At 39.1% G+C, this 18,545-nt stretch overlaps 1 pseudogene; it reads right to left on the reverse strand.

The window, feature by feature from the left end:
• Positions 1 to 10,360: 10,360 nt before the first annotated feature.
• Positions 10,361 to 15,574, reverse strand: LOC104247774 (alkane hydroxylase MAH1-like; annotated as a pseudogene).
• Positions 15,575 to 18,545: the final 2,971 nt, after the last annotated feature.

The raw sequence follows: 18,545 nt of genomic DNA on the forward strand, positions 1-18,545 counted from the left end.
AGAGTACTCACATTACTCCCTGCACCTTGTGTGCAGATTCAGGTATGTTTTGGCTGATCGAAGGCAGAGTCATAAGGGTTTAGCAAGGTAGCTGTCGGCGTTCGCAGCACTGCTTTTCTCTTTCCTCATTTCATTAGTCTGTATTTGTACACTCCAGGCTTTCAGTTATATTTATACCCTAGTAGATGATCGTGACTTGTGACACCCCGGTTAGGGTTGTGTCGGGTTGTGCTTTCGTTAATTATATCATTAAATCATATTTAAACTGTTCATTAATGTTTAACTATTTTTGAAAAGGCGATACGGGTTTGTTGGGTGGCCTTGTCTTCACGAGAGGCGCCATCACGACCGGAGCGGGGTTTGGGTCGTGACAAGTTGGTATCAGAGCCTAGGTTACATAGGTCTCACGAGTCATGAGCAGGTTTAGTAGAGTCTCGCGGATCGGTACGGAGACGTCTGTATTTATCCTCGAAAGGCTGCAGAACCGTTAGGAAAACTTCACATTCTTGAATTCTTATCGTGCGTCCTTTAATTTAGCTTGAAATGTAACTCTTGGAAATCATTCCACGCGTTCGTATGCGCGCATGAGCGCTCAGTATCAGATGTGCCTTGATGGTTTGTGATTTCCAGATCGAGGGGCGAGGTGTGATCTCTGTAAGTCGATGTTGGGCTAGTCTGAAGGACTTGAGGCCGGATCTTTTCCTATGGCTTGAGCACCGAGGTGCTGATTGTGTGAGCAAGTGTTTTGAACTTATATGTTCGGTATTGTCCCTATTAGTGGAAGTGACTGTTGAGTAACTATGTGATGAGTATGTTAGTACTACGAGATGTATTCATATGATTTGGAAACGACAAGAAGGGTCTGCTGGAGGATAGAAGAACTATTAGGTGCTTGAATTCCATCTTGATTCGAGGTATAGCCCCGAGTTATAGGCGTGTAAAGAATCTTTTCATGTTTCCCAATTGTGAGTGAATTAAAAAAAATAATAAATTCATGTTGTGGTATGAGTTCAGACTCAGGAAGACTAAGTGACTGCGTATAGTTTATGATGGTGAAAGGTATACATAAATGTTAGTTAAGGAGAAGCAGGTGGGTTATCTCCTGCAAAGTGTTCTAGAGTTGTGTGATCTTTATGTTGTCTGTTAGAAGATCCCATTTACAAGTGAAATATATATGTGAATTTAATTTGGGTCACTTAAGAGAGTGGGTTTAATTGTTATGAGAGTAAATACGAGATTTGTAGAAGATATAAAGTACCAGATGGTCTGTGTTCCACGAGCTTATGAAGGATTGAGTTAATCTCACTATGGTATTATGGAAGCAATAAAGCGTATGTGTTATGAGTTATGGTGCGTGTTTGACCTATGGCTTTGAGCCAAGTGGGGGAGTCCTCTATTGAATAGTTGATTGCATGGTTATGTGCTCTAATGGTCCCAGTTCGAGGCGTATTTGTAAATCAGTTGTGGCTCGAGTAAAGGAAATTTCAATAAAGGCTATGTTATGCTTTATGGGTGTACGAGAATCGGAGAATGACTTGAGTTGTGGTTGGTAACGAATGCCCGGTGCATAGAGCAGGAAGTTGCTTGGTTATATTGGAATGAGGTCACATTCTACAATGTCGGAGTGCAAATGAAGCACAGGTTGTTCGGTTCGTTTAATCAATCTAACTGCGATTTGAGTATAGTGGATGCCTCTAGAGAATGGTCGTATTGTGTTCAAAATTTTACATGCAATAATTGGAGGCTTTCAAGTTGTACTTATGGATAGAAACTGAGTTTTCCTTGGAAGATGTCAAGACTTGGGGTGTTTTCCATATTAATTATGGGATTCTATGTATCAATATCAGGAAGTAATGGATTTAGATCTGCAAGAAGTTTTTCAGAGCGAATTATTTCGAATGTGGTGCTTTTGGGAATATTTAAGAGAGAATATCAAGTTAAAGATGAATCAGAAGCAAATTTAGACAGATAGGGTAGCTTGATAGTAGACCGAATCGGTATGGTAAGGATATGATTAATTCTTGGTGTGTGTTCGAGGTAATAAGTTCTTTTAGGTATTTTGCGGTGATGCTCTTAGGTTTTGATGCCTTGCTTATCTAGATTGAGTTAGGAGGATTCAGTCCTGACAGGTCTGATTTGTGCAAAGGGAATTCAGAGAGTTCTTGATGGTTTTTCCATGGTTTGGAGATGTATATTTTCTATGGGCATGCGTAGCATGGGATGTATAGTGATTTTCTTCTTGATGGGACCAATGGAATGTTCTTGACTGATTGAGTAGGTAGATGTTTGTGGCACGGAAAGGATATGAATTTCTCACGGTTATCCTAGAGTGGTACAGTTTATACGGTATGTTAGCTAAGACTGAGATTTGCATGTGTAAGGCCACACTTCAGATTTGAATGGAAGGTCATAAATTCTTAGGCAGCACGGGCAGTTTCAGATAATTAGAGAAATGAACTTCAGATGATTTGAGAAGGGATCTCCAGATGATTAAGGAAATGGTAATGCTAATTGAGGTGATTTGACGAGGGTATATGTTCCATAAAGAGTCAATGTGATTGAGTTAATGGTACTTCGGTAGTATTGCATCACTTTTCGTCAAGTTAGCTGTTGATATTCGGGTTTGCTTGGAAATACTAAAGAATCGTAGAGTATCTCCCGTGGGGTGATTGGGTACTAGAGGTGAGTTATATATGAGAGTGGCAGAATTAGGATCAGATATGATAATTCATGTGTTTTATGGACTTGGAGATTAGGAGTTCTCATATACAGGTTAGATTGTGGTTGTGGATGGCAAAATATGGGTAAGTTAGTCATATATTAGTATGTGCTATGATTCAGTCATTGTGGACTTTCGAAGGATTATTTATCTGTTGTGTGTAACTGGAGTTGATGTATGGTCCATTGGTAGACCTATATGGGATATGTGTCCGGCATCGAGACGGTTTTGTTGACTTCGAGTTGCTGTTGGCAAAGGATGTGTTGCTTTGGTTGTTTTGAGCTATTAGCAATTATGGGGATCTATGCGTTACTTTTCAGTGTTGTGAGACATTACGATCTGTTGATTATAGGGACCTATGGTGCAGTTCTATCGGAGTTTCATAATGGAAGTCGAGCGGGAAGAGTAATTGTGTTGGATTAGATGAGATCGTTGGGATCATCAATGAATACAACGGATTCGATTTCAGCATGTTTGAAGGATAATATCGAGGTTCGGCTCCGAAATTTGCTATGGTATTTGCCAAAAAAAAAGTGGCTTCATGAATGGTTGATTTGGGAAGTGGTTATGGCTTATTGCGTGTTTCATTATCATTGGCAGTATATGAAAGTACTGGAATGAGACTTTAGTTGATAAGAGGTTTTCTACCTGTATTCGGTTGTTGCGTACAACTGCTATGAATGAATTTATCTCTACATATGTTTGAGTTATGTGGTATGTCATATAATTGCACCTCACGATGCAGCTATGGGTGAATACAGCTTGTTTGGACTTATTCAAAGTATAGATGTGAGATTCTGATCTTATAGATGATTTCAGAAGTGGAAATGTGGTTCTAAGGTTTATGTGCTAGGTTGGATTGTGAAAGTTCAGTTACATTGTGTTATCGAACCTATATGAGATAGGGTGATGTAGGATCACCCCCAGGTATATGCATGGTAAAGTTATTCAGCTATTGGTTGGCTTTTAGAACAACTCTGAGTACGTTCGAGGACGAACGTGTGTTTAAGTGTGGGAGGATGTAACGACCTGACCGGTCGTTTTGAGCTTTTGCACTTCGCTCGCCAGTTCTTGAGAATTACTTGCCCCATGTGGTGTATTATGACTTATGTAAATCATTGGTGTTGGGTTTCAGGTTAATTAGAATGAATTTGGAAGAACAGTTCTCAGTTGAAGCTTGAAATTTGAAAGGTTTGACCAAAATTTGACTTATGTGTATTTGATCTCGGATTGGAACTTTTATGATTTGGTTAGCTACGTTAGGTGATTTGGGACTTAGGAGTGTGATCGGAATTGGTTTTGGAGGTCCGGTGTAGAATTAGGCTTGAATTGGCGAAGTTAGTATTTCGGCGAATTCCGGTTGATAGGCGAGATTTTGATATAGTAGTCAGAATGGAATTCCGAGAGTTTTTGTAGCTTCATTAAGTCATTTGTGATGTGTGTGCGAAATTTCAGGTTATTCGGACATCGTTTGGTCGGGTTTTTGATCGAAAGAGTATTTCGGAAGTTTTTGGAAACTTATGCTTGAATTCGACGAGTTTTGGGTAATTTGATGTTGTTTGAGGTGTTTTGATGATTTGAGCAGGTTTGAATGATGTTATGAATTATGCTGGCATTTTTGTTCGGGGTCTCATGAGGCTCGGATAAGTTTTGGAAGTGTTTTTGGAAGATTTTGCCGTTTTGAGCATAAACATGTAATGATCCAAAGGTCCATTTTTAGTTCTAGAGATCAAAAATTGATTTCGAGACTTCCAAAATTTTGATAATGAATTATAGGAATGATCTGGAAAGTTTGGTCTAATTTCATCAAGTCGCGATTGGGTTTTTGACACGAAACATGAGCTAATTGTTTAACGAGTGAAATGAGTATTGAAATGAGCAAATGAGCTCCGAATTGAGTTTCGACTGAAGGGCTATGTTCATATCATTATTTGTAACTCATAGGAACAAGAATCATCAAATTCTGAGGTCCTAGGCCCGAGAAATGAATTTTTGAGTAAAATTATTTTTTGAAAATATTTAAGGAAAATGTAAATGAAATTTGATTAGAAAGTGATGATATCGGGCCCGTATTTTGGTTTCGGTGCCCGGTACAGGTCTTATATATGGTTTAAGCACTTTCTGTAAAGTTTGGTTGAAAACGGAAGTCGTTTGATGTGTTTCAGACTCAAAATGGAAAAATTGATGTTTTATGAAATTTTAAAGAATTCTTGGAATTTAAAGCTTAATTCATGGTATATGACGTTATTTTGGCGATTTGATCGCACGGTTAAGTTCGTAGGATGTTGTTGAGTTAGTGTATGTGTTTGGTTAGGAGCCCCGAGGGCTCGGGAGTGTTTCGGAGGTGTCTCGGAGTGATTTCGGACTTAGGGAAAATTGCAGAAATAGTACCCCATGAACAATACCGTTTACAGTACCCCGTGAACAGTACTGTACGTGTGAACAGTGCCCACGACATTTTCTGGACAGATTCAAGCTCTGAAAATGGGACTCGTCCCATTTTTCAATTTTACCAAATTGGAGCTTGGGAAGAGGCGATTTTTCGAGAGATTTTCAGAGAAAACAACGGGGTAATTGTTCTTAACTTAATTTTGGTTAGATTACCCGAATCTATTACTAGTTTTGGCATTTAATTGGTGATTTTAGTTGGAAAAATCTTGAAAACCCTCTTGGTTTAATTTGAATATTTGAGGGTCGAGTTGATGTCGGATTTTAGTAAAATTTGTATGGTTGGACTCGTGGTTGGATGAGGTTTCATAATTCGTAACTTTTGTCGGGTCCCGAGATGTGGGCCCCACGGGCGATTTTTAAGTGCAATTTCGGAATTTTAATGGAAAATGTAGAATTTCATATGGAATTAATTCCTATAATTTTAATTAACTCAATCGAATTATTGTGGCTAGATTCGAGGCAATCGGAGGTCGATTTGAGAGACAAAGGCATCGCGAGCTAGAGGATTAGCCGGTTCAAGGTGAGTAATGATTGTAAATGATGTCCTGAGGGTTTGAAACCCTGGATTGCACATAGTAGTGCTATATTGAGGTGAAACACACACTAGATGATGAGAGCGGGGTCCTTTACTATTGGGGATTGTGACTTGGTCCCCCGTATTGATGATTTTACTGCATATTTGATTGAAACTGATTTGTTATCATCATGATTTGGGTTGATTGCTGTATTTGGGCTTCGAGCCAATTATTTGAACCCTTCGGGGATTTTTATCACTATTTCCTCACTGTTTGACTTATATTTAAACTCAGTCCTATTGATGATTATTGTTTTACAAACTCAACTACTTTTATATAGATTTGAAACTCAAATGATATTTCTAAATAATATTTTGGGCTAAGAACTACTGTTTTACAAATGCCCAAGGGGCTTGTGATGATTTTCGGACTGAGTGAGGTCGATGGCCATATGTGAGGATATGCTGAGTGATATGAGACCGAGGGCCTGAGTTACTATTTATGCCACATGGTGGCTTGAGTGATGTAAGGTCGAGTGATATGAGGTCGAGGGCCTGAGATACTTTATAGGCCACGCGGTGGCTTGAGTGATTTGAGGATATGCTGAGTGATGATGCCACGAGGTGGATTGATATAGAGCTTGGGCCGTAAGGGGCCCATCCGGAGTCTGCACACCCACAGTGAGCGCGGGTACCCATTGTTCTGAGTGATTGATACTATGCCCGACGGGCTGATATGAGTGATTATGAGGTAGCCCGAGGGGCTGATACTATTCTAAGAGTGAGCCCGAGGGGCTGTTACTGTTCTGATATTGAGCCCGAGGGGCTGTTACTGTTCTGATATTGAGCCCGAGGGGCTGTTACTGTTCTGATATTGAGCCCGAGGGGCTGGCACTTTCTGATGTTGAGCCCGAGGGGCGATTTGTTGTACATGTTTTGCCCGATGGGCTGTTTACATTTCTATCATTTTTGTTACGCACTTGTAAACTTCTTGCTTTACTTGTTGGATAAAAGGGATTTTCACTTGATTTCTAACTACTTTACTGTTTAAATTGATTTTTCTGCTTCATTATGGAATACCTTGTGTTTTTGCGTGATTTCTTGCCTTCAGTCTATATTTATTATTATTACTCACTGAGTCGAAGTACTCACATTACTCCCTGCACCTTGTGTGCAGATTCAGGTATGTTTTGGCTGATCGAAGGCAGAGTCATCAGGGTTTAGCAAGGTAGCTGCCGGCGTTCGCAGCATTGCTTTTCTCTCTCCTCATTTCATTAGTCTGTATTTGTACACTCCAGGCTTTCAGTTGTATTTATACCCTAGTAGATGCTCGTGACTTGTGACACCCCGGTTAGGGTTGTGTCGGGTTGTGCTTCCGTTAATTATATCATTAAATCATATTTAACTGTTTATTAATGTTTAACTTTTTTTGAAAAGGCGATACGGGTTTGTTGGGTGGCCTTGTCTTCACGAGAGGCGCCATCACGACCGGAGCGGGGTTTGGGTCGTGACAAGTACAGTACAGGTGTTGTAGCACTCCTATAGCTCGCAGGAATCCCACATCGGAAAAGAGAGGGGGAGTCCTGGGATATATTAGTAGGACTTGTACCTACATGTGCATAGGCCTTTTTCCCATGTTCGATTGGGGGAGAACAAAACCGTGAAGGCGAAGCCCAAAGCGAACAATATATGCACAGTATGTGCAGGGTCGTGACAGTTGGTATCAGAGCCGACTCTCAGGAAGTACGATGGTGGGTACCCACAACGAGGACGTTGTGTTCTTGTTGGTGGGGTGAGTACAGTACAGGTGTTGTAGCACTCCTATAGCTTGCAGGAATCCCACATCGGAAAAGAAAGGGGGAGTCTTGGGCTATATTAATAGGACTTGGACCTACATGTGCATAGGTCTTTTCCCTATGTTCGAATGGGGGAGAACAAAACCGTGAGGGCGAAGCCCAAATCGGACAATATATGCACAATGTGGGCTGGGTCGTGACAACTAAATGAACGGAAGCATGGTTTCCTTAATCATATTGAGTTGGGTAGAAAGTGTCTGATAAGGCTTGCTTAGTTGGGTTCACTCAATTGAGCGCTGGTCGCGCCTCCCGAGGTTGGGGCGTGACAGAAAGGTACTTACGGACGTAGTTCCAAAGCTCAAGGAACCGGCTTGCATTTATCACTACGTCTTTGGTTCTGACGTAGAAGTAATTGAGTCAGAACTGATGGTTGGCCTTATCATCCATTTTTACCACTAGGCATTTTCTTCCTCGGTGGAGGAGGTATAACATCGTTCTCCTGTGAAAGTTTGGGGCGAAAAGATGCATTAGGTGGTGCAAATTTCGAGATCGTGCGGATGCGCTTATAGATGTAGGAGGAAAGTTAGGTCGGTCACACACGGTAATAGCGGCAGAGTTCTTCGGCCAGGGGAAAAATAGGAAAAGAATAGCCCACATGGAAGGGGTATGCGTAGAAGTTGCAGTACCCTGGGCGGTGTATTTACACCACATCATGCCTAGCGGGAATCGGGACTATATGGGCGAGAATTTTGAATCTGGCCCTAAATTTGGGGAGAGCCACCTGTGTCATCAACAACTCCGAAATTTCAGGGTCATCATCTGGCAACTTTGAGAGATCAGACCTAGCCTTCTCCCCATGAGGGATTATTTCCTCCACCATAGGGAAGCTCTAATCCTATGTAATAATGACAACCCCATCGTCATGAGGAGGCATATTCACTGCCAGTGAAACCGGATCAGATATCCTCCCGGAAGAAGGAGATGCATTAGCCATCTTTGGTTGTTTATATAAGAAGCAAATGCAAGTACAAAGGAGGTATGAGTAGTAGAACTTGCTGAAACTAGGAAAAAGGGGATGTAAAGGTGGAAACCACGAAAGCAAGAACACTGAGAAAAATAAAGAAGTGTAAAGGTTCGAATGCTTGAAAATACAAAGAATCAAATAGAGGATTTTTTATACCTATTTATAAGAAATCCAGGCACCTTAATCAAAAATAAAAATCATCTTTGCACAAATATTAAAACGGTAGAGGCACGAAAAATGACGTAACGCATCGTGAAATTGCGTATGAATGACACATGATATCATGATGTCATTCTAAACCGACGTAACGATAAGCTTTGGCTCACAAAGCGCCATGTTATCACCTCTCCATGAGCGTTACTACTCGACCTACGCACCTAAATCTCTCAACTACGACTAGCGAAGTTCGCTCATCGAGGTCGTCCAAGCGGAGAGACGACCTCGATAAGCGGAGGGACTAACTGTATGGGTTAAAATCTAGCTAAGGATATTCGGCACGAAGAGGTATTATTAGAAGTAATTTGGCCGAGGTCGACTAATGACTAATAGAATTCACCGCAGAGCAATCGATCACGCCGAGGTTAAATGTCAAGAGCAACATTAATGGCTAGTTTTCTAATAGGATCTTTAGGAGAATATTCAATGAATATTCTCTGTACTTGTATTTTTAGGATTGATTAGGAGTATGTCCCATATAAATAGAAAGATAGAGATAAGGTGAAGGGCATGTAATATTCTCTTATAAGAACTCTCTTGAAAAGTAGACTCTCTAGATAAATAAAACACCACCTTTATAAAGAGATTCGTTTTGTTGATTATTCTATATTTTTCCCACCAGATCTGAGAAAGTCTCCAATATTCTCATAGTTATTTGTCATTCATTATTGTCGAAAAGAAAAACCATCTACCTCATTCAATATTGGGTGAATCATTCTCCTTATTTACGTTTAGTGTCATTTATTGTTATTTAGTACTTGTTATTCTCATCCCATTATTGACCTTGAAACATTAAATATACATTACATTAAACCTGTTCCGACACTGTTCTATATTATCCATGTAGGCTGATTTTAAATCTAAAGTTATTAGCTTTAACTAGGATTAACCTCTTATATATTAAATTAATTAGTTTAACAAAAGGCTCATATTTTTTGGTCAACCAGTCAAGATTGTGAGGATGACAATCAAAATAGGGTTTTCTTTCAAAAATAATTAGTTTTCAGTAAAATAATTTAAGTGGTCTAGCACACATGAAAAAAAGTTGTTAAGTGGAACTCCACAAAAGGTAAGAAAACTCGTTCGAATTCTCCCATTTTCACTTTGAATTATCAAGACTCCTTTCCATTTTTCCATTTCCCATAATTTCAAAAGAGAAAAGAGTTTGGGATTAAAAAAGGGTAAGGTGTTAGAAAAAGCATAGCAGTATAAAAAAGTGGTCGAGTTTTTGTGCTACAAGGGTGGTTTAAGTTGAGCAAGATGACATTGATAGTGACAATGGGGGAGGCGATTGAGTGGTTTTTTCTTGGAAGACCATGGAAATTCAATTTGTATTCTTTAAAATTAGCAAGATTGTTGCTCATATTTTAAAAATTACATGATTAAAATTAAGACAAGATTTTATTCCTGGACACAGAAAGTACATTTCTACTATATAGCAAAATGTAGACATTTTCGACGCAGTAAACAGACTTCAAGCAGATTAAGGAAGAGTACAACTTCATTCGAGTTCTCTAAAATAGTGTTAGATTATACGGCTAGGAAATATATAAAAAAAGCTCAAGATTATACACACATACAGCATCAGTTTAACACATTTTATTTTGATTAGGGTACTAGTTCACTTTATGAATGGACACTCAGCTGGACGGAAGAGGAACCCTGTGAACGAGCCTAACGTTCAGACCATTTTTCATTTGAAGGACAATAGAATCACTTGGGGAAATGGTTTGAGCTTCCATTGGTTGACCATGGTAATTTTGTATGATTGTGGCTGCCACCATTTTCATCCGAATGAATCCCATTTCTCTCCCTAACAAATCCTTGGACCAGCATTAAATGTTGGGAATTTAAAAGATGGCTCATGTTTAATCTTTCCTAGTTCTGAAATCCATCTCTCGGGCTTGAATTCTAAGCAATCTTTTCCCCATATACTCTCCATTCTACCCGTTGTATAAAAGGATAGCACAATTTTCGTGTTTGGACTGACACGGTGACCGCTCGGAAGGATGTCATAATCAAGTGGAACTTTATGCTCAATTGAAATTGGTGGAAATAGCCGCAGAGCTTCGCGCAATGCACCATGTAAATAAACGAGTTTTCGTGACTCTTCTACGTCGAAAAACTTGAGGTTGTCATCTTCTTGTAGATGCAATTTCTCTTAAATTTCTTCTCTAATCCTTGTCTCTGCTAAAGGATTTTCGGCTAAGAGCCAGAAAACCCAAGTGAGAGTTGTACTAGTGGTGTCTCTCCCAGCAAATATCAAACTCAAGAAAGTGTCCCTCAGAAATTCTTGTACATTGCTCGAATCTCGATTGTTCCATTGATTGTATGCTTTTACGTAGGCAGTCAATATGTCGAAGTCCTTGTCTTTGATTATTTTTTTCATCAACTCTTCTTGCATACGTGAAATGCAAGGATATAGAAACTGATCGAAAGCTTCCCATGCTTGAATGAGCTTCTTTTCTTTACCAATTTGAAGCCATTTTTGTAAATTCCAGCAGATTTCTGGCAATATATGTCGATAAAAAATTGCATCCATAGCGTCGTTGAATGCCTTTTCGCATTGAACATGAGGCAAACCAATGGATAAACTTCTTGGATTATGGTCAAGTAACAGTTTGATAATAGCATCAAAACTATATCTTTGAAAAATATCTTGCAAATCGAATAGGGTGCCTTGTCTAGCAAAAGCATCAAGAATTGGTATAAGCCCTTTTTCAATAGTGTCGCACGTGTTCCTCTCTAATAAAATTCGGAACTTGGGATGACTGATTAAGGACATAGTGGTCTTCCTATGCATCTCCCATAGCTCATAGTCAACATTGAAAATCCCATTTCCTAATATATCGAATATTTTACGGTACTCATGCCCTTTTGGATAGTTTGAGAAATTTCTACTAAGGATATGGTTGATATTTGCAGGATCACTAGTAATTAACATGTTCAAGTTGGCAAGAATAGGACCATGGAACTCAACTGTGCCCATAGTTTCTATAAGAACATCAGTTGCAAATTCATGGACACGATGAGCATTTTGAATAAGCCCAGGTAACATTCCAATGAGAGGCCAACTTGTTGGCACTGAGCTTTTGCACCATCTACTTGTAAGGTACTGTATTGGGAAAAATTAAGTTTATATGTGGAATTCAATATAAGATGACACGTCATGACACGTCGACCAGTTAAAGAAGAATAAGTGATGTAGAATAATCAAAGAGGCACGAGCTTCAACAGGCACAAACAAACATTCAGATAAAAGGCGAGGAAGACAGGTGCTCGAACCTCTTTATGATGGAAGAGAATGAATCTAATAGTAAATAAGGAATAGATACGTACTATTGGGCATTAAATGCGGAAACGTTAAGGAATCTGTATTGAATCAAATATGATTGCTGATTGTAACGTTACATTAAATGCCATTAAATGCCATTAATTGACAATAATGGCTCGATTATGAAAGAAACGAAACATACCACTCAGAAATAGTTATAAAATGAGAAGATTGATCATTTGTAAGGACACGAAATATCATTGGAATATATTGATTTACTTTGCTTTCTTCTGTTCATCTCATTATTATCAAAAACAATTTCTTTTATTCATTTTATATATTGATTATCAGTAACCCGAGTTCTTCTAAAATAAAGCTTTGACCGAAATTACTATTTTTTGGTTAAACAGGTACCATGTAGAATAAGTGAAACATATGATAATAATCAGGAGAGAAAGAGAAAAGCCAAGGACATCCATTGGAAAAGATATGAACATGAGAGAGAGAACTTCTTTAAGTTCAGTCCTATATCTTTTATTCTGAAGGGGAGGAACCATACGTTTCATAAAGAAAGTCGTAATTTAGTTATAAGTTTACATAAAAGACTAAAGTGGTAAGTTGGGAAACTTGTTTTCAAACAGATTAATTTTCAATCTTTCGAAATATAGAAAATGATCGACAGCATAAATTTGTTATTAGCGTTAAAAGTGAAGTTATACATCAAAAGTATTTATTAAATAAAAACACATGGCATCGTAAAGATATGGAACATGTACTCCGCAAGGGACTCATGTATGATGTAACGTGCATCCTAATTCACGGCCAAGCACATTACCAAATACCGAAGAAAACTATAAAATAGAGCCATCAGTTAGGGGTAGTTTGGTAGGGTGTATAAGAATAGTGCGGAATAATGTGTATTAATAATGCATGTATTAGTAATGCAAGTATTAGTTATGCAAATAATATTTCTTATCTATTGTTTGGTGTGGTGTATTAAAATTATAATGCATTCATAATTTTTTTTAAAAATAGTTGCTTACAAAAATGCCCTCTATATTCTCTAACTTTAAGGGACTTTAAGGACAATTTTGTCTTTAACCATGCTAATGCATGCATTAAAGCCTTGGTATTACTAATGCCATGGTTTTCTATGCATTACTTATGCATAGGATAATGCCAAGTATGGTGTATAACTATTACAAGTATTAGTTATACACAAGTTGAAAAAAGGTACCAAACAAGGTATTAGTAATGCATATAGCTAATGCTTGCATTATTTTTTCTAATACCTCCTATCAAACAACCCCTTAGTCATTTACCACTCATCATCAAATCTTTGTTTACCCGTAAATGTTAATGTTGAATTTATAGCGCAATTTTCTAATGTTGAATTTATAGCGTGGTTTATAGAAAATCGAATCGATTTAATCCCAAAATGATAAATAAATTAAATAGAATGCAAGATTTAATGTTAAAATCGAGATTGAATAGTAGATAACTTGGTTTCGGGAGTAAGGCTTCCGAAGGCAGCAGTAAGAATAATATAAGATAGAAAATAAAGTATTATTTATCTTGGAATAATATTTAGCGTAAGTTTGTCAGAGTTTTCATGTGTTACAATAGTTGTTGAGGTCATTATTTATAGTTATACCTAGGGAACAAGATCCTAGGATCAAACCTCTGTTAAATGACAATAATGGGGGTCATTGATGAATATGTAACGGCAAGTCATGAATGTCAAAATTCTCTATCACTGATGTGCATTTAATATTGAGGAATATTCTTCATTGAATGACATCTGGTGACAAATATTTATTTGCTCTCATTGATAATGTTCCCTTTGGGGTCTACCCGATGCCAACCGAAGCTGTTGTCTGTGGTCTTGGTTTCCACTCGCTTCGTCTTTCGTCAGCCCCTGATTCCACATGTCACTCTATTATTCGAGTATTTAATGTGAACCGATTTCACCCCAAACAGATAGCCCCCTGCTTTCCGGTGGCACATCATTGTGTCACCGGAAAGTTGGTGAAGATTCCTTGGCGGAAAATTTTCTAAATGCTTCTGAAAAATTTATGATGCTTGATAAGCCGCACGCCTCTTCGCATTTAATACCTCGAACACGTGTTACACCACGATTTAGCAATATTTTTTTCGATTCTCGAGATAATCATGGCCACAATTTTAGCCGCCTATTCCTTTACTTATACGTCTCCTTCTTCTTCTTTTACACTTAATAGTTGTACAAACTCTCTCAACTTCTTTGCATTTAACTCTTTTCAGCTTCATCTTTCTTTAATCTTCTCCAAAGAACTCTTATTACCTTCTGCTTATCATGATTTCTTTCACTAACTCTTGAACTCCAATCTTCTCTTCGGAAGAGGCACAAAGAGGAGAAAAGACAAATAAATCAATGTTGATGCTGACCCTACTATGGTGAGCACATCATCCCCAAATATCTCATCACACCAAGGACATTGAAGAGAATTTCCCTTCTTCGAACTCTCGCACTTAGGTTGTTGGAAAATACCGTTCTTCTATTCACCTTTCTAGCATTCCAGCTGTGAAGGAGGACTATGATTGCCATGACTTGAACATCATTGCTCCACATACTCATTCACTTTGGGTTTATTTTCTTTGAGCGAGGGACTTGACCTCATGATTTGGAGTTGTGCCATCGACACCAGGTTTGTTTGGCATAGGTGGGCCCTTCGGTATGACCGAACAATGGCCTGTCTGCTGCGGTTGTGCAAGGAACAGAAGGAGGACCCCTCCTTGGCTTATATGATGAGCCTCTACTCCTCCAAGATTTTTCGTGGGGTAGTAATAAATTTCAACAAACGTTGCTACCATGTTTTGCACACCAGCATGGATGACGACAACGACTATGGGTGGATAGAGTGGTTTGTTGTCATTGTCACCAGGGATATCATTTGGCTACAACTCCGCCTTTCCCTAAATCATCGACTCATACACGTAAGTTCAAAGTCGATCTCTTTTTTTTTAAAAGGTTATTTCATGTCGTTGTTAATCCTTCTTTTTTCATTATTTCAGTAACTTGGTGGATGCCACCAAGGGTTTAAGAACTGGACTGGTGGGTTAAGAAAATTCTAGACATCAATACACCGGAGACCCACGGGTGGAAAAAGTTGGCCCCCAAGTATGGGTGGAGGGCCAAGAATCATGGTAAACTAATTTTTTCTTCATCTTTTCTTTGTACGTAGGAAGATTGGCTAACCTCACTCCTCTTTTTTTTGTTGGATTCAGGTCTGCCGCAGGGTTCTATTTCCATCCCTGAGGAGGACATTTTGGTACATCCCGTAGAGGTTGTGAGGTTGTTGAATGAGGTTCTCACCCGAATAGGCACCATTGGATATGCTTCTAGTGCAAGCACTTCCTCTCGGATTCCTCGGTCGGAGAACAAGTAACCAAAAAGGTGGTTTTTTTCTTCGGCAGAGGGCGAGAATAAGAAATTGAAGAAAACCACACCCGATCCAACCACAAACACTGTGGTTATTGGTGATGATGGGGAAGCCAGTGATAAAAGGGCTTCCATAACAAATGCGACAACGACCTTCATTAGCTCAACAAAATGCTCAATTAGATAAGCTTATAACCCCAACCGAGGACGATGCCCAACCAATCTGGGAGAATTTGACTTGGTGAAGAATGCCAATTCTCCATTTCCGGTTCCAATTGCTGCTCCCGGTACTATGAGGCCAAGTACCAGTCCTCCTCTACCTTCGGTTGGTGAGCAACCAACAAACAACACTGCCTCTACCGCAGCTGCTTCTCAACCCACAACACAATCAGCTTCATTTCCTTCCATGCCAGCCATACCTTCATCACTAGCAACAGCTACATCAGACCCACCAGCCGCAGATGCTCAAGAGAAGGATGTCCCTCCTCCTTTTTCCCCGGACCATGGGAATTTGGAGCAAAACTACTCGCCCCCTTCTGCAAATCCCTAGAGGAGGAGGAGTGTCTCCCTCTCGGTGTCTACTGGGTGTTATCCGTTGTCCTGGCCGTTGGAACTCGCTAATTATCTGAAGGCGCTAGCTTCAGAAAAAGATAAGGAGAAAATACACTCTTTTTCAGGAGAGTGTTTGTTAAATAATGCCATGCACAATGCGGTGGCAGTATCGAACTTGTTCTTTTATTGCTTGATTTTTCTTGATTTGTCGTGACATTGTTTTTAAATTTGGTATTTGCTTCACAGGCCAACTTCCTTGCTTCCGAGGGCCTTCAAAAATTGATCATTAATAAAGAAAGGCTCAAGTCCGTGCGGGATCAGTTGTTGGCGGAGAAGGACCAAATTGTTGCTCACCTCTAGATGTTGGAAGAAAAAAAATGCCGACGCAAGTGAGTTATAGGCTCGGTTGTAATAGACTGAGAAGGAAGTGATGGCCCTCAGTCAAGAAACCTCTCAGCTAAATTTACAGTTTCGAAAAGCTAATGCTAAATGGCTAAGGTCCAAGATGTTGTGCTAGCTGCTGCCGAACGCGAATCTACCTCCATTGAGAGAGTTAATAACTTGGAGGCAGCCTTGAACTCCAAAGCTGAAGAGGTTGCTGCTGCCGAGGTGAAGCATGCCCAGATAGAGGATAGGTATTAGAGGATCATGGAACATAATAAAGTTCATATAACCACTATTTGTGATATTGATCTTAGCCTTAGCGCCATGAGATTTGAGAGGGGTGGCCTTCTGACCGAGGTTGATAGGCTTAAATCAGAACTTCAGCCGAGCAGATTCCCTCATGATTGAAAAGACAAATTCTATGTATAATATGAGGATATAGGCCTTGGAAGAGGCCAAAGCGGGCATCATTAATATTGACGATGAGATCGCCAAGGCCCAAGAGTTGGAGTTAACTACTCGAGGCTGCCACCCTGATCAGCCCAATACAACTGACTCTTCTTGCTGTGATTTTGAATTTTCAGGAACCAAGGAGGAAGTTTAAGAGAATAACGAGGAACGCCAATATCCTGAGGTGGAGGCAGATCCACCTACTTCTTCCAGGGAAACTTATGCTTCTATTACCCCAAGTTCTGGGGGCGACGTAGTTTATCTTTTTTCTTTTTTTTCCTTTGTTGCTTTTTGTATTTTTGTACTTGTACTGCTTGTCACTTTTAATAAGTAAATGTTATTTTTTGTTTAATCATTGCACAAAATGTATTCCTTTTGCATCAAATTAGGAAAGGCTTCGGGTGCATTTTTCCCCAACAGCATTTGGGTTGCGGGCATAAACTCTTTCGGAACCAACCCTTTACTATAAAGGTTTCATAATAGAATTCCCTCTTATGTTTAATATTCTCTTGAAGAGGATGTCTCATGTTCATTCTGGCACGAGCATTTGAAGTAATTGATTAACTTTCAAATGATAAATTTAATTCATCGTTTGGACAAAAAAAAGATAAAAATAAAAGTAACTTATTTTATTCCTTCTATCTTTAAAAGTACATAAGCATTCGTTTTGCGGAAAGTATAGAAATTGCGATTACATGTGGCTAATTGATACAACTTATTTCTATGGGGCTGGATGTGCTGTCATCGATCCCATTGAGACATTTTTGTTCCTGGATTTCGTAGTCATGGTTTCTGTTGCAATCAGGTTATCGTATTCTCATATTATTCTCCCCCAGTGTTCGAATACAAATAATGCAAATTGAAACACTGAAAGTATTGCTCTTTTGAGAATTCCACTAGTGAATCTTTTGTTCGATAGCAATCTTTGAGTCTTTTGAGAATACAACTGACTCTTCTTGCTGCAATTTCTAGTTTTCAGGAACCAAGGAGGAAGTTTAAGAGAATAACGAGGAACGCCAATTTCCTGAGCTGGAGGCAGATCCACCTGCTTCTCCCAGGGAAACTTATGCTTCTATTACCCCAAGTTCTGGGGGCGATTAGTTTATCTTTTTTCTTTTTCTTTTCTTTGTTGCTTTTTGTATTTTTGTACTTGTACTGCTTGTCACTTTTAATAAGTAAAAGTTATTTTTTGTTTAATCATTCCACAAAATGTATTCCTTTTGCGTCAAATTAGGAAAGGCTTCGGGTGCATTTTTCCCCAACACCATTTGGGTTGCGGGCATAAACACTGTCGGAACCAACCCTTTACTGTAAAGGTTTCAGAATAGAATTCCCTCTTATGTTTAATATTCTCTTGAAGAGGATGTCTCATGTTCATTCTGGCACGAGCATTTGAAGTAATTGATTAACTTTCAAATGATAAATTTAATTCATCGTTTGGACAAAAAACAAGATAAATATAAAAGGAACTTATTTTATTCCTTCTATCTTTAAAAGTATATAAGCATTCGTTTTGCAGAAAGAATAGAAATTGCCATTACATGTGGCTAATTGATACAACTTATTTCTACGGGGCTGGTTGTGCTGTCATCGATCCCATTGAGACATTTTTGTTCCTGGATTTCGTAGTCCCGGTTTCTGTTGCAATCAGGTTGTCGTATTCTCATATTATTCTCCCCCAGTGTTCGAATGCAAAGAATGCAAATTGAAACACTGAAAGTATTGCTCTTTTGAGAATTCCACT

This window comes from Nicotiana sylvestris, chromosome 12 (genome assembly GCF_000393655.2).
Source record: "Nicotiana sylvestris chromosome 12, ASM39365v2, whole genome shotgun sequence".
NCBI lineage: Eukaryota > Viridiplantae > Streptophyta > Magnoliopsida > Solanales > Solanaceae > Nicotiana > Nicotiana sylvestris.